The sequence below is a fragment of the Loxodonta africana genome, chromosome 26, assembly GCF_030014295.1.
Source record: "Loxodonta africana isolate mLoxAfr1 chromosome 26, mLoxAfr1.hap2, whole genome shotgun sequence".
NCBI classification, from domain to species: Eukaryota; Metazoa; Chordata; class Mammalia; order Proboscidea; family Elephantidae; genus Loxodonta; species Loxodonta africana.
Genome location: NC_087367.1, coordinates 16,319,262 through 16,336,940, shown reverse-complemented (window position 1 = coordinate 16,336,940; position 17,679 = coordinate 16,319,262). Strand labels below are relative to the sequence as shown.

General features: G+C 44.8%; 1 protein-coding gene across 1 annotated transcript in view; it reads left to right on the top strand.

Moving 5' to 3' along the window:
* The window catches only part of PRKCE (protein kinase C epsilon), a 628,435-nt gene that overhangs the window by 156,675 nt on the left and 454,081 nt on the right, over positions 1 to 17,679 (top strand). The gene's annotated exons all lie outside the window — the stretch shown is intronic.

Sequence of the window (17,679 nt, the reverse complement as noted above, 5' to 3'; positions counted from 1 at the left end):
CCATAATATGAATAGTACAGCCTGAATCTGGAGCCCTGGTGGTGCAGTGGTTAAGCGCTCAGCTGCTAACCAAAAGGCCGTCAGTATGAATCCACCAGACGCTCCTTGGAAACCCTATGGGGCAGCTGTACTTTGTCCTATGAGCCGGTATCGACTCGACAGCAACGGGCTTGGTTTTGGTTTATACCCTGAACAGTAAAGCTTCCAAACAGAGACAGACCAATGGACACACTGTTGTTGAGTGCTGTTGAGTTGTTCTCAATTCATGGTGAATCCATGTGGTAGAGTAGAACTACCCCATAGGGTTTTCTAGGCTGTAATCTTGGAAGAAGTACATCCAGAAGGCTCCTTAGAAGCGAGAATGGTGAGACTTTGTCTCATGTACTTTTGTCATGTTATCGAGAAAGCCCAGTTCATGGAGAAGGACATTGTTACGGATTGAATTGTGTCCCCCCAAAATATATGTCAACTTGGCTAGGCCATGATTCCCAGTATTGTGTGATTGTCCATCATTTTGTCATCTGATGTGATTTTCCTATGTGTTTTAAATCCTGCCTCTATGATGTTAACGAGGGAGGACTCAATCTAGAAGATTAGGTTGTGTCTTAAGTCAATCTCTTTTGAGATACAAAAGAGAGAATCAAGCAGAGAGACATGGGGATCTCATACCACCAAGAAATACTAGCCAGAAGGATAGCATGTCCTTTGGACCTGGGGTCCCTGCACTGAGAAGCTCCTTGACTGGGAAAGATTGATGACAAGGACCTTTCCCAGAGCTGACAGAGAGAGAAAGCCTTCCCCTGAAGCTGGCACCCTGAATTCGGACTTCTAGCAGCTTCCTAGACTGTAGGAGAATACATTTCTCTTTGTTAAAGCCATCCAGTTGTGATGTTGCTGTTGTTGCAGCACTAGATAACTAAGACAGACATCATGCTTGGTAGAGGACCAGAGGAAGAGAGGAAGACCCTCAAGGAGATGGATTGACACAGTGGCTGCAACGATGGGCTCAAGCACAGCAACAATTGTGAGGATGGCGCAGGACCAGGCGGTGTTTCATTTTGTTTTGCATGGGGTCACTATGAATCTGAAACAACTTGACACCAGGTAACAACAACAATCTTTACAGGAGCAGGTCACCAGGTCTTTCTCTCGAGGAGCCTCTGGGTAGGTTTGAATGGCCAACCTTTTGGTTAGCAGCTGAGCACTTAACCCTTTGTGCCACCAGGCTCCTTTAATGGGAACCGTCCTCCTCCTAAAAGCCCTGCTCCAAATGCCCCTCCCCTCTCCTGGAAGATGCTCCTCGCTGACCACCCACACCCGCCGTACTTAACCTCTCTTGATTTTCTAAGCCATTTGTTTGGTATTTTCTTTGGGGTCAGGGATCAGACATCCTAATTTATATCCCCTACGTGTTTTGGCACTTGTGCTGGTACGCGCTCAATAAATGCGGGCTGACTTGAAAGGAACTGAAACTACCGCTACCCACTGAAGAGAATAAATAACCAGGAAGCTGCACACTCAAGGGTGATGGGTAATTTTTCTTAGGGTGTCCTAGTAAACTGACCACATTTTATGGTTCCAAGCCCAGAATCTCATCCACATAATCTTGCTGGCTTTTCCTCAAGGGACTTGAATCTTAACTTCAGCACCAAGCTTAGTATTTTCTAGTAGGTGGTCTGCCTGTAAACTTATTTACTTTTAATCAAGACCTGCCTGTGAGAAATATTAATTCAGATGATATAATCAAAACCACACAGGAGGCCTTAATGATGCTAACCTGCCAGTTCCCCGCCCTCATCCGTTACAGGATGATTCTACTTAATGAAGGCCAAGTACAGTTCCACGGCCTGGAGACAACCGCTGAAGGAGGCCAATCTCACGTGTCTGGAGGACACCGCTGGCCTTTTTTCTATCCGTGACTCTGGTTCTGTTCTGGATCAGAACTCTCCAAATGAACTCCCCCTCCCAAAAGCCCAGGATGCCAACCCTTTCTTCTGATCTCAATATCCTGTCTAAGAGACAGAGCCCCGCTTTCATATGAAAATTCTCATGTTGTTAGACAGAACTAAGGAGCCTTTCGAGGCAGCATGGCCTTGTGGGAAGAATGTAGGGTCTTGTGACTGGAAGGGGCACCAGGGGCTTCTTGGTGCTACAAGGCTGATCCTTCATGTGAAATTAGGTGTAATCTCTGTATCCGCAGAACACCATCTTGGGCGCCTCGGTTAGGATATCGTTGTTATTGTTAGGTGCGGTCGAGTCAGTTCTGACTTATGGCAACCTCATATCAGTGAGTAGAAATGCCCCGTAGGGTTTTCTTGTCTGTAATTTTTATGGGAGCAGATCACCAGGTTTTTCTCCTGTGGAACCGCTGGCTGGGTTCGAACCGACAATCTTTTGGTTAGCAGCCGAGCACTCACCTGTTTGTGCCACCATGGCTCCTTTCAGTTAGGATAATCGTGGTAACAAGTCTGGTCATTCTCACGATCAAGAGTAGCAAATAAAATGTCATCATTGTATGGCTCTCTTTCTTAATCTGGGTGCTGGTTACTTTGTGTACTTTTCTGTAAATACGCTTCAGTCAAAAGGGATGAAGAAGAGAAAAAAAGGAAGAGAATAATAAACACAAGTTCAGGGTAGTGCTCACCTCTGGGTGGAGGAAAGCAGAAGGATGGCATCAGAGAGAAGCCTGCAAGGAATTCCTCTGCCTTGTTCTAGTTTTTAGGTTAGATGTTAGGTTCTCCGAAATTCTTTTCTTGCTCTGCTTGATAATTCACACATATACCGTGAATATCCTTTGTATATATCAAATATTAAATGATAAGCTAAATACGGGTGTAAAAAATATTTCACAGGATCTATGCTCACAGGAGCCCTGATGGCACAGTGGTTAAGCGCTCAGCTGCTAACCGAAAGGTCAACAATTCAAACCCACAGTCAAGAGAGAAAGATGTGTGCGTGCTTCCATAAGGATTACAGCCTTGGAAACCCTGTGGGGCAGTTCTACTCTGTCCTATAGGGTCACTATGAGTCAGAATCCACTCGATGGTGGTGGGTTTGGGTTTTGGCTTATGGCCAAATAGACTGGGCTTTGGATCTTGGGTGAATAATGAACTCCCAGAACCTCAGTTTGCTCATCTACAAAATGAGAATTACAATATACAGTTAATAATTCGAATGACATGTTACAAAGCAAAGTATGATGTGTTGTGAGAGCAGAAAGCAGTAGGACCTAACCTAGTTGATGACGGACGGGGTGGGAGCGGGTGTTGTCAGGAAAGCATCCTTGAGAGGGTGACGTTTGAACTGTGTGTTGATAGTTCTAAGTAGGCGGAGTCGGTACCTGGATTCTAGTCCCCTCAGCCTTGTATGATGAGTTAGGATGTGCCCAAGCTAGTGCTGGTCCTGTGGGGAATGTCAGAGAAGATTCCTAGAGAAGCATGGAATTCCACCCTTTGCCCAATGGGGTTACCGTTTTTTTTTTTTTACTTTTATGCTTTAAGTGAAAGTTTATAGCTCAAGTTAGTTTCTGATACAAAAATTTATACACACATTGTTAAGTGACCCTAGTTGCTCTCTCTATAATGTTACAACACACTCCTCCTTTCCACCCCAGATTTCCCATGTCCATTCAGCCAGCTGCTGTCCCCTTTTGCCATCTCTTCTTGCCTCTGGACAGGAGCTGCCCATTTAGTCTCATAATTTTTTTTATCTACTTGAACTAAGAATCACGCTCTTCATGAGTATCGTTTTATGCCATATAACCAAAACCAAACCCAATGCCTAGTCAATTCTGACTCATAGTGACCCTATAGGACAGAGTAGAACTGCCCCATAGAGCTTCCGAGGAGTGCCTGGTGGATTCAAACTGCCCACCTTTTGGTTAACAGCTGTAGCTCTTAACCACTGCACCACCAGGGCTTCCTTTATGCCTCATAGTCCAGCCTAATCTTTGTCTGAAGAGTTGGCTTTGGGAATGGTTTTAGTTCTGGGTTAACAGACAGTCCAGCAGCCTTGTCTTCCGGGGTTCCTTCAGTCTCAGTCAGACCATTAAGTCTGGTCTTTTTACTAGAATTTGAGGTCTGCACTCCACTTTTCTCCTGCTCCGTCAGGGACTCTCTGCTGTGTTCCCTGTCAGGGCGGTCACTGGTGGTAGCCGGGCACCATCTAGTTCTTCTGGTCTCAGGCTGATGGGGTCTCTGGTTAATGTGGCCCTTTCTGTCTCTTGGGCTAATATTTTCCCTGTGTCTTTGGTGTTCTTCATTCCCCTTTGGAGAAGTATGGAATTTTAAGAGCCGCAGTGGACTTCAGAGAACATTATATAACCCACCTTCTCACACCCTCACTCTTCTCGGTTTTGCCTGTGAAGAAAATGAAGCTCAAGAGAGAAAACAGCTTGCTCAGGCCCCTCAGGTGATTAGCAACAGAACTGGGACTAGAACACTTGGCTGCCTTTTTTCCCATCATGTGCCAGACACACTTACCCCTTTGCTGTCGTGTTGATTCTGACTCATGGCAACCCTGTGCATTACAGAGTAGAACTGCTCCGTAGGGTTTTCTTGGCTGTAATCCTTATGGAAGCAGATCCCCGGACCTTTCTTCCAGGGTTTTGCTGGGTGGGTTTGAACTGCCAACGCTTAGGTTAGTAAAAAAAACAAAATCCATTGCCGTCACATTGATTGCAAATAGTTTGCGCACCCAGGGATCTTATACTTGTGTTGTTGTTGTTAGGTGCTGTTGAGTCAATTTCGACTCTTAGCAACCCCATGTGACAGAGTATAACAGCTCCATAGGGTTTTCTAGGCTGAAATCTTTACTGGAGCAAATCGCCAGATTTTTGTCCCACAGAGCCCCTGGGTGGGATCATACCGCCAACATTTTTGGTTAGCAGCTGAATGCTTAGCTTATGATATTAAAAATAAATAAATAAGCAAAACAAAATCAGTTTCCCTCAAGTTGATTCTGACTCATGACAACCCCGTGTGTGTCAGAGTAGAGCTGTGCTCCAAAGGGTTTTCAATTGCTGATTTTTTGGAAGTAGATCGCCAGCCGCTTTTCTGAGGTGCCTCTGGGTGGACTCAACCTTCAACTTTTTGGTTCGCAACTGAGCGTAATAACCATTTGCACCACTCATGGATTCCATAGCAGTTTACGTCCTTGATATTATTTAATCTTCACCAACAACTCTATGCAGTACATGCTATTTTTCTTCCTTGTTTAGAGGTTAGAGATACAGTGTCACTATGAGTCAGAATTGACTCGACATCAGTGGGTTTGGTTTGATCTAGAGATTAGGAAACTGAGGCTCAGAGAGATTAAATAACCTCTTCAAGGTCACAAAGTTCAGAATAGAGCCAGGATCTGAAGCCACTTGGCCTCTAGAACCCACACTCTTAATCACTACCATGTACTTCCTCCTACCAGACATTGGTTTGTGGTGTTTCTGCTATGGTCTCTCTGGAGAGAAAAGATAGCAATAGGCTACAAGGCAGACACCAAATCGAGGGTGCTTGGGGTGGGACAGAGTATAAGCCCCAGGAGCTCCAAGTGGGCGGGTGCATGGGCATTTTTCAGCAGGGAAGCGGCATGCCCAATACCTGGGAGTCAGCAGAGAAAACCCAACTGAGTGTAGGCAGTGGGCTTGGGGAGGGAGCAAATTAGTTTATCTCTTGGGCTTCATTTTCTTTATTAGCAAAATTGAGGAAGGGCAAGAGTGGGGAGGGTGGATTATATCATGTGCTTTGAAGTCCATGGGCTGGTCAGGTGGAGTTCAGACCAGTTGCTGATGACTTTTACCAGTGGACAGAGAAGCTCAGACTTCATTCTGTGGCAGTGAGGGGCCAGGGAGAGGCTTTGAGCAGCGGGGATACGAAGAGGGAAGTATTGCTTAGGAAGGCAGAAACTGAGAGGCTTTTTATCTTTCAGCTCTATTTCTCTGGCGATTGACCTTTTAAGAGGGCATGTGTATGTAGCCTTTTAGGTTCATGGAGTTTGTATTCTAGGAGTCCTGAGAGGAAGAGATCCTCATTTCAACTGGTCACAGTAATACTGCTTTACGGATGAGGAAGGTTGAGTCATTGTTTGGATTTCTTGAAAGTTCTCACTCCTGGCTGGAGTTCCCTCTCTAGAGGGCGGTTCCACTTCCACTCAACACCCCTTCACCCATATATTCCCACCATTCCCACCCACCCCACCAGAGACACCCAGGGATCGATCCCCAGTGGGATTTCATTATTGGTGCTGCTGGATGTTCTTCTGTGTCAGTGCCTTTTCTCAACCTAACCTCTATGGCGGTGTTAAGAGGAAATCAATACAGAAATTTCCTCCTTTGAATCAGTTTCTGAAAGATGTTTATTTCCCCCTTCTGATGGCCCTCCCCTCTATTTGCATAATGGCAAGAAAACAATACTGCCACCTAGTGGTTGTTCAAAGTCTGACCTTCAGTGCTCCTCCTCCTGACCCCAGGACATTATTTCTATCATTAATATTTAAAGGCATGGGTGGTTCCAAGTACAGTGTTCTTCCCAGTGTATGGATCCAAAGGGGTTTCCAGGCCCCTCTTCCAATGCTCTTAAAACTTGCAGTTTTTTGCAAGTCTCAGAGGGACTGCTTTGTGCACACCATACAGAACCTTTGAAAAAGGAGCTTTACCTGTTTACCTTGATTCATCCTCGCAGCAATCCAGCGAGGCAGGTTTTGGTATCCCCATGATGCAAATGAGGAAACTGAAGTTCAGAAAGGTTAAGTAACTTTGGACTTTATAAGTACCCAACATGCATTAGGTTCCCTGGTTAGTATGGGGATTATGGTGTGTTTGGGAAACCCTGGTGGTGTAGTGGTTGAGAGCTAGGGCTGCTAACCAAAATGTCCTCAGTTCAATTCCACCAGGTGCTCCTTAGAAACCCTATGGAGCAGTTCTACGCTGTCCTGTAGGATCGCTATGAGTCGGAATCGGCTAGATGGCAACGGGTTTTAAGCACTGTCCAGACACAATAGTGAAGTATTGTCAGGTCCTGGCTAATTTGCAGAGGAGGCAAGGCCCTTAAGCTAGTCCAGCAGAACCACCTGGATGGAAAAGGTGGGTCTGGAGCTGGGATTTGGAAGGTTACATGGGAGGAGAATGTTTGGTGGATGAAGCCACAGAAGAGGCACTAGTGATGGGGGTGTCTGTGGATCAGGCAGGGCCTGCTGGTCCAGAGCTGTGGTAGGTGTCATGAGTCGGGGTCCAGGAGACAGTGGCCTTCAAAGACAGGTTGGGGGCTTTGGGGAATCAGTGTCTGCTTCCATGCCACATATGAATTGAGGAGCAAGACATGCTTGATGTAAGACGTGCTTGATGGAATCTAAACAACATAGAAGGACATAAGTTAAAAAATGAAAATCTCTATCCAGTCCCATCCTCCCCCAGAAAACAGTATGAATAGTTAAAAGCTTGGTATACACGCTTCCAGAAAATTTCCTGTGCCTGTAGGACTATATAGATAGTTACATCCATTCATATATACATAAATAAACGCATGCATATAAATATAGTATAAGCTCTTTGAAATCGGATTGCATTTTAAATACTATTTTGTCGTTTCTGTGAAAAAAAAAAACTTTTTAAAAATCACAGTCATCTTTTAGCTTTAAAAAAAAAAAAAACACTTTACTATGGCAACTTTTAAACCTATACCAAAATAGAGAGGACGGCATAACAAACCCAAGTCTACAACTTCCACAATGATCGACACGTGGCCGATCTTGTTTTATTCTTACCTGCCTTCCACCCTTTTCTTTGGGTTTCCCCTCAACTAGGTTATTTTAAAGAAGGTTTCAGATATCATATCATTTCATCTATCTCAAAAGATAAGAACTCTTTTATATAACCACAATGCCATTATCACATTAAAAAAAAAAGTTAATTCCTTAATATCATCAAATATCCAATCAGTGTTCAGATTTTTCCAACTGTCTTATAAACTTCTTTTTTAAGGAGCTTATGTGTTTGAATTGGGGTTTCGGGTAATGTCTGTATATCACATTTGGTTAATGCCTTGTAAGACTGTCTTTATTCACAGGTTCCCACTCCCTCCTTTTTCTTCTTCTGTTTTTTTTTTTTTTTTTGCCGTTTAGGTGTTGAAGAAACGCGTCATTTGTCCTGTAACGTTTCCCACTTTCTGGATTTTGCTGACCGTATCTCCATGGTGTCTTTTAACTTATTGCTCTGTTTCTGTGTTTCTTGTAAACTGGTAGTTAGTTCTAGGGGCTTGGGCAGATTCAGATTTGATTTCTTGGCCAAAAGGCTAGAGCTTGTTAGGCAGGGCTGTATGGTGACCGAGAGCAAGAGTGGTGAGCTTTAGGAAAGAAGGAGATACCTCAAGGGCCTCCCTAAGCAATCCCTTTGATTTGCTCTCCCTAGGCACGTGTGGAAGACAATGGATGGGCACCTCCAAACCTCTCCTCGTTGGCTACAAGGATGCTCAGGTGCCAGAGGGTCCCATCTCACCAGAATCTTCCCTGGCTGAACCTCTGGGCCCGTCTGATCCCACCATTGGCTGGGATTGACCAGCAACTCGCTCTCACAGCAAGCGGAAGTCTATAGCTTCCTCCCCTCTTTGTGGTTTTGCTCTTGCTTTCTTCCTTTTTTCCCTAAGCAATATGTCACCATTTAAAACATATATCATACAAATGCTTCAAGTTCTTTCCTCTTCTCAGCCCCTTCATCCAGTTGGCTCTTCTAAACTCTCTCAGCACAGATTATCTCACAATCTAGGGAAAAATCTGGACGGTGATTGCAGATTCCCTGTGCCCTTGAAACACTTTGTCATATCACACATTCCTGCATAATAATCATTTAATGTAGAAATGAAATGACTATCCCAGATCTCTGTATCACCCATTTCACCCACCACCACTAATCTCCAGCCCCATTGACTGCTCTTCTCCTTTCCACTTCACCCCTGGGAGCCCATCTTCAGGCACATTTTTCTTAAAAAGTGTTAGCTGGTTTTTCAATACCTTTGACGAGCCATCCCCCAACCCCCATCAAGGGAATAAATTATATTTCTTAATGATAACTTGTTTGGTATTTTCTATTAATCAAAGACTTGGAACCAGAGTTGCTTATCACCAGGAGCTAATACATGGACTCAATATTAAAGCAACTAAACTTGGTAATTTAATTTGCTGTATGGTTTTATCTTAGTAAAAATGTATGCCTTCCTTTACACTTTCAGGCATGTTAAAAATAGTTTCCCATCATCACTTTCCTGAGCTCCTAGGATCCTGGGGGAGCTGTAGGGTAGGGTTCCTTCCCCTAGTTTTTATTGGAATCATCGATTTCATTGTTGGAGGGCTCCACAGAGGACATCATGGTCCAGGGTGCTGCCTGGTACACCCCCTCCCTCCCTTTAAAAAACTTATTATCTAAATCTTAGACAAGTTATATGCCTTCTCAGAATCAATAAGTAGAAAATGGAGGTAAAATTTGAGTCTAGTCTTTGGTGATAAATGTTTGAGCTTTATGAAATCCTTGTATGCATCGTGATTTACCCATAAAGTAAAGCTCATGGTAAGGGCATCCTTCCTATATGCAGTCTGTGAAATCCTTAAATCGCTGTGTAAGGTTTCTTGACTAAGTTACTGATCCATCACCAGGCCTCTTATTGTCCTCTTGCCCAACTCTTCTTTTTGATTTTGGCCTAGCAAATGCTCATGGGCTTAGCTGCCCACTCTTGAAGAATCATGGAGGCAGTGTGATATAATGGAACAAACCCCCAACAGACTTAGGTTCAAATCCTGAGTCCCCACTTGGTAGCAATGTGGCCTTGGGCAAGTCACTTAGACGACTCTGTTTCTTTATCTTTAACATCGGCCAGTTGCCTCTATCCCGGGGGTGGCATGGGCTTTCCAAACTGTACATCTCCAGCCCTTGGCATGTACCACACGCTTCATCAATGGTTGCCATTGTTACTGTGCAAAGGCAGAGTTGACTCCAGCCTCTAAAGGAAAGGGAGATGAGAAAAGCCCGAGATAGAAGGCCAGTGTTCTCAGGAAAATGCACGCTTTTGTGTGACCCCTAGATTTGGACAAGATGGTTGCTTTTTATGAACTACTTACTTTTCTTCCTCACAAGCTGTAAACTGAGTTAAGATAATCAAGTCTTTGTCATATGCTCTCTTCAGTGTTTTTTTGGTTGATTGATTATATAAATATATATATATATATATATATGTATGATATATGTATATAAACACACATACACAGCACACACACAGACACACACATACACACACAGACACATACACGGCAAAGGGGGACGGGGCAGGACTCAAACCTCTACGCACAGGGTGGCATATGATTGGTGGCAAGCTGTCAGTCATGGTTTCCTCCTGTCTGAACCCAGAAAGCAAACTGGGTGGGAGGCAGTTCGTGAGAAATATACCCTGAGATGACTTCCTCAGGTACTTCCTCTTTATTATTTCATTACCTTTTGTCCCAGCGAATTTTGCTCTTACAGTTTCAAGATAATCAATTTATTTTCGTGTGCCTTCCCCATTCAAATTGGATTATAAGTATAAATAGCTGTGTGCTGGCCCCAGCGGCCGGCGTACGCTTCCAGGCTGGTGCTTGGCAGCCTGGATCCCTGGGCAGGGCTGGGCTGTTTGTTTATTTTCAACGGAAGGCCTAAGTGCTGGAATGACATCTGTGTCCTTTACACACTGCCATCTCAAACCTCCCTTTGTTCCTTGCTCGCAGAGGACAAATCCTTAGGTTTGTCACTAGCAGTAGTGGCAAGAATGAGAGCCCTGCTGGCAAGGTGGTTAAGACCTCAGGCTGCTAACCAAAAGGTTGGCAGTTCAAATCCACCAGCCGCTCCTTGGAAACCCTATGGAGCAGTTCTACTCTGTTCAATAGACTCGCTATGAGTCAAAATCAACTCGATGGCAATGGGTTTACAGGTTAGTGGCAAGAATGCCAGTTCTCTCGGCTTCACCCTGCTGGTTGCTGTCCTAGGGTTAGACTTTACACCCCCCGCTTACCCAATGCTATACCCTGAAGTTCACCTTGCAGTTGCTTTTCCTTCTAGGAATGGAAAAATATCACCATGGATGCTATATGAAAAATAGGACAAGGTCCCAGGTCAGGAACTGTGGTTTTCTTTGCTGAGTTTCAGCTTCTTCCTCATTGGGAACCTTCGTCTATCTGCATTTTTATACTTCACGTTCACCTTTGGTTGCGTGGGGGTGGTTTTCTTATCTTTTAATCTCACCCCCAGTGACAGAGGTGGAGTTAACTAGAACACGGACTGGGTTCCTCATGCCAGCCAGGAACACCATTTTCCTCTGTCTTCTGGATGTGGGGATGCTCACTGTTCCACCCTGTTCTCCGTTCACAGGTAGTGTTTCTCTTGGTGTGTCCACGCACCACCAGCGTTAGAATCTTCCTGGAGCTAGGGAGTGTGCGTACTCTTTCTTGAGTCCTGCTTCAGACTTGTCGGATCTGAATTTCTAGCGATGGGGCCCAGGAATCTGTGATAGGAGACTTCCAGGAAAAGCGTGGAGCTGTATATAGGACACCGTCGCTGGAGAGCTGCTGCCGCCTCTGTTCATCTCTTTCTTTCTCTTCAAGGAGATGAGTTTGAACCTTGTAGAACTCCAACTTGTCATCACTCACACGTTCACCCAGAGGTACCTCTGTATCTCCACTATCTTATCTTTGATGCCAGAAGGGTTCTGTGTTTGCCCTAAAGGAGCATAGGACCTAGTTGAAGAGATAAAATGTGCTCGTTTTGATAGAGAAGTAACATATAAGACAGAGAAGGCTAAATGCAAACACGTAGTATAACTCAGTTTTAAAGGAGGGAAGAGGTGTTGGCCTTGGGTGGGGTCCTGAGGAAGGAAGGCGGTAGGGTCGCAGGTAGGCAGGAAGGCAGTACCTACAGCGGGAGCAGCATGGGCAGCCACTGCAGTGGGGATGGGGGACACGTGCCAGTGGGGTATGGAGCCAAACCAGAACAAAGACGAGGGAAGAATTTGACTAGGCGTAGTGGGCAATAAGTCTAGGAAAAGACTTCCTTCCTGAGTAGCTTAAAAAATAATCAGATTAATTGGGATTTAGGAGAGAAAATTTGCCAAATTAGTGCTATAATCAGGGTCATGTTTGGATTTGCAAAGTCGGGATCAGATTTCCTATGTTGGTGCCTTCCCATTTTACGTTAGTTCAAGGTGCCCAAATTGTAGGGCTCATTCCATTGGAGGGTCTGGAGAAGATTTTAGGTAATGTAGGCAGAGCATTCCATAACTTAAAAACAAGCAAACAAACAGCTTTTTAATAATGAAAATCTCAAATCATAGAAAAGTATATCATCATAACTTTTATTTAACAGTGAAAAAGCCATCCCCCCTGAGTCCAGTAATATGAAGTTCAAGAACAGACATGACTAATCTATGGGGATAGAAACCATAATGGCAGTTGCCTCTGGGTGAGGGGGAATTGGGTGGGAAGAGGCTCTAGAGAACTTTCTGGGATGATAAGAATGTTCTATGTCATTATTGGGGTGTTAGTTATATAGGTGTATACATTTGGCAAACTCAGCCAACTGCGTCCTGAACATCTGTGCATTTTACTGCATATACCCACTCCTCACTTATCAACGTGCTTAGGTTCCAAAGACCAGGTTATGTGAAAATTGGCGTTGTGCAAAAATGGAGGATGCCTACATCATTACAAAACGGCCAAATTAAATCATTACATAACTGAGTTATATCGTTACATAAGTGCCAAGCCAATGAGAATCATGGTCCAGACAAGCTGACACATAACCTTGACCATCACAGCCAGTGTTACTCTCGCCTCACACCTCAGCATTTGTGACTGCCAGATTTACACTGCTAATGCACAAAATAGTCAATTAGTAGATTTTTTACTATTGTCATAAGTGTGAAATATTGGATAACGAGATAGTTGATAAATGAGGAGTAGGCGTAATTATACCTCAAAAAACGAAGTTATCCGTCATCTGTTTCTCCCCATTTTCTTTCAATCCTTCTGTTCATATCAAGGACAAAGTCTCAGTTTGGGACTGGCATATCATTAACACCTAATACTTGTTTATCTCCCTTTTTAACAAAGGCAGGGAGGCCTCAGAATAATATTATTTTGTCTTCATTGTGTTAAAATAATTGCCTCTGTTTGTGGTCAAAGATACTAGTTTTCCTTTTATTCTATCTATATTTTTTAAACAAAATGATTTAAGGAAAAAAGAGATAATAAGTGGTAAGCATGTAGAGTGGAGAGTTACTACTTCAATGTGCCTCGTGGATAGATGAGAAGGACCTTGGTGACAAATGGTCTGTTCTTCTTCATCATTATGAAGACATTACTTGTAGTGTTTGACTTTGTTTTCTGAACTCGTGAGGACGATTCCCCTTGCAGGCAGTGATGTTGAGAGGTGGCTCTCTGGGTTAGGGCATCTGTGGAGGGTTGGAGTCTAATCAATCTAGGCTGAGGCTATAGAGCAAAAGTGAGTGGTTCAACCCGGAAGCAAAACTCTGACCTCGGTCTCCCCACATGCATCAGGGGTGACTGGGAGACCCAACTGTGCTTCTGTTAGAGTAAGATGGAGACAGGGTTATGAAGTTGCCCTCTTTCTCTCTTACTCACCTGTTGCTGGGACCCAGCACCTTCTAGGGCTCTGCCCCAGTAACAGGTCACAGCCAGGCTGCCCTGCTCTGCAGGAGTCCCAGAGTGTCCCAGCCCTGCTGGGTCACTTGAGGGCGAAAAACCATCCTTTTCTCTTCTACAGACAGACGCTGACGATCTTTGTTCGAAATAAATAATGTAGCAAGGAACATCAATTGCAATCATCCAGTGACTTATTTATGCCCTGTGCTGCTCCTTGCCCTGTGGTTTCTAGGGAGCTGTAGGCTTTCTGGGTTGCCTGACCAGCGTTTCCACCTATCCCCAGCCTTGACCACACAGTAGGAGTCACCCCAAGTCTCCAGGAGGAGTTGCAGTGGAGAGACAGTTCAATTACAGTTGCTGTTCACCCACTTCATCCACAGGGTTCCAAGACAGCCGTGATATCAGTGAAGTTTGTCTGCCCTGCCCCACCATATGTTTCTGCCCACCCCGTGTCCCCCACTCTGTCTGGCTGCTCCTAGTAGCCCCTTCCAGCTATTTATCTTTAGATTCCATCTGTATATGACCTAACTCACTGCGATAAGATGCAGCAGGCTGGAATTGGCCAGGCCTCACTCACAGGGATGGGTCAGGCTTGGTCTGGGCCACTGCAGGATCAATCTGAAGGCAGAGTAGTTTGTACGGGAAGTTGGAGGTGGAGGTGGGGTGGCTAAGTTCATTATCAAAAAACAGCAGCAAACCCAATGATGTCACTACGGTTGGTGTCGCTCAGTGCGGTAATGCATGGTGTCACCGCTCCCCCCCGCCATGTACCAGACCATATAGTAATGATTTTTTGTACTAATGTTACTTGTAAATCATAATTCTTGTATATCGCTTCTTCTTTTCCTTTAACTACTACTTCATTCTCAAAAAGTTATTGATATATATACGTTCACAAATACTAATGACCACAGCATTGTAACTAAAACGCCAGAAAATTTAACAAAATTGGTGACTATAAAAACCCTGGCAGCAACAAAAAGAACAGCAAGTACTTGCAGGGATTTGAAGCATCATTGTAATTGGGTAATAATGACAGCTCTGATGTGAGAAAGTTCAAAAAGTAAATTAGCGTAGAGTTTTAGCCCTGTAGGTGTATTGATACATGTCAGCTGGGCTTATGAAAAATATTTTCGTTCTTATAGCTAACTATAGGGATATTTTAATAGACAGTCATTTTGATGTCACCTCCTCTAACAGTGTCACCTGGTACAGTCCACACCTCCCCCCCCTACCCCCTATCCCCTCAGCGACACCACTGAGCCCTTCCCTTCCTGGGAGTTTAATCAGTTAGCCAGTTGCCATCCAGTTGTGAAAAGGGGCCAGGTGTTTCATGGGCCATTGTTGGGGTGCTGGGGTGCCAAGACTCCAGTTGCTGAAAGCTCTTCAACCACGGATGTCTCGTTTTATCTTTCTAATGTATTTGGGATCCATGTAAGATTTTACCCAGAGAGGGAAAAAATATTGAAAACAATGACCCTATAGTGTAAACGAGGGAGGCCTGACAATTTGGCTCAGTATCTTGATAATTGCCCATCCCAGGAGATTTTGCATTTAAAAGAAGTATCTGGATAGTGGGATATGTAGATGTGTGGCCTCAAGGGATGACGTTCTCAGCAGGGATTTAGGACTTAGAGACTGTGTCCAGTGGAGCTATGTTTAATGGGAAGCCCACCCCAGAGCATTCAGAGCCTACCAGCCAAGAACCTTCTTACTGTGTTCCCTGTGCCTTGGCTGTGCCTGATCCTAGGTTCTTAGTGAGTGCTCAAAGTACTCTGTATGTGCCCTGGGGCCTGAGGATTGGATCCTTCAGGACCTTTCCCTCTTTCAGGCCTCACTGTTCTGACTCTGACAGGCAGGGCGGTTGCTTCTTGGTTATGTCGAAGCTTTTCCTGCTAAAATGTTGCCTACGGATGTCCTTGGCCACCTGGGATCCTCAGGGAATGAGTCATTATGGGTAGCTGCATTTCCAAATAGCTAGTAAAGGTTTGTCTCTTTAATTGCACTTGCTTTTTATTATTAGTGTTTTTGGTGGAAGTCATTACACGTATCTCAGCGTCCATCAGCCAGTTGTAATGAATGCGATTTAACTCGCCCTGGTGGCGCAGTGGTTAAGAGCTAACCAAAAGGTCGGCAGTTGGAATCCACCAGCCACTCCTTGGAAACCCTATGGGGCAGTTCTACGTTGTCCTATAGGTTGCCATGAGTTGGAGTCAACTCTGGGCTATTCTAAGGGGGCTGGTGATGTTGTCCTGCAGTAGCACCATTTGGGGTACATGAAGGTATTTGTCCCTTCATTAAAGAACCCCCGACTTCAGTGTTTTTTATGCAATGTCTACTGATTTTTAGTTTTTCTGTCTCTTCCCTATTCCCTCTTAGCAGATCACCTGCTAATCAGTCAAGGGACCTGCTTCTAGCAGTCTCTCTCTCCTTTTCTACCTGTCCCCTCCATCATTTCTAATTTGCTTGATTCTAATCTGCTGTTGGTTTAGAAACCAAATAAATGATCTTGTTGCAACCGAGTGTGGAACGAAATGAAACAGGCTGTGTGTGAGGACCTGAGGGACGCTCAGACGTCATGGCGTCAAATTCAGTCATTCATTCCAGTGCCTTTATTCCTTGTTTCCTATTCAAGGTGGGTAAAATAGTGCTGTACTTGGAATTTTTAGATCTGAAGAAATATATGCAGATAAGGTTCCTGAATTTTCTATCTTCTAATGTCTAAGGCTTCGTCAGTCAGGTGCAGAGAAGCATTCAGACCAGGGGTGCTTAACCCTGACTGAATATTCAGATATCAGGACCCCAGCCCCACCCTAGGCCAATTAAATCAGAATATAACAGAATGCATTCCAAGCATTCATATTTTTAAAAAAGTCTCTTTGGGATTCTAATATGCCACCAGGGTTGAGAACCACTGATTTAGGCCCTTCTCTCCCCTCCCCACACAAAAAAAAATCACACCAAAAACCTGGGTTCCTGTAAACCAAGGCTCTCACCCCTGGCGCCCACGGGACCACCTGGAGGAGCGAGGCACTGTTTGAAAAATCCCCGTGCCAGCCATTTCTAATGAGCAGCCGGGGCCGAGAACCACTCCTTTGAGATACCTTGCCTGCAATGTTAATGTGTATACAGCTGCATCTTCTAAGAGGCTTGGAAATCTTTTTACTGAATCTGTGTCTTAAATGCGATAATGACAACCTTTGTCTTTAGATTCGGTTTTCAAATCTAACACCCAAGTGGCCACATTCGTTCATATGGGTGTGATGTGCAGGGAAGGAGAACTTTGAACAACCACCTGCGACACCACATTGGTCTCTGATCCTGCAGAGCAGCAGTGCAGAGCGCAGCCCCGCATTGCAGATGGGGCAGGAGCTGCCCCAGGGCTCAGGCTCCTGGAAGGAGCGGCTCTCGTGATGGCCGCTGGGATGGACCGCTCCATGGTGTCTTGGTCTTCAGTATTGTTGTGCACATTTGTATTTGCAAAAATGCACAAGCGCCTAGATGACAACATTCTTCAGCTTTCAGATTAAATGCACGGCTGAGTGAGAGATGCTAAAGAGATATATCAGGGCAAGGAAACTCTCCAGTGTTGCTAAAAGCAGTGTTTAAACTGAGATTCGGGGGAGGGACGATGTGAGTGTGTGTTGGGAGGGAGGCAGGGGTGGGGGCGGGATGCAGAATGTGGGAAAACTGGCAGGATGCACCGAGAAAAATACACACGTGTGCCCTGGCCTCTTTCGAGTCTCAAATTTGCCATTAAGGGCCTGTGGTATTTTTAGCCTCGTTATCAGAGCGTGGAGCAGGTTTTCAAGGCTTGTAGGATGTATCTATTAAAATAACCTATGTGCCTGAGTCGCTGCTCACTATAACATTTTTGTTCCACTGGAATACAATGAGAGGAAGCACGGCTACAGGAAATGGCCATCGTATCAGTGGATCCAAAGCAGCCCAGGGCCACTCCAGTGCGTGTACACATTCTGGCCATTGTGCTCGCAACCTTGGGTAACCTCCCAC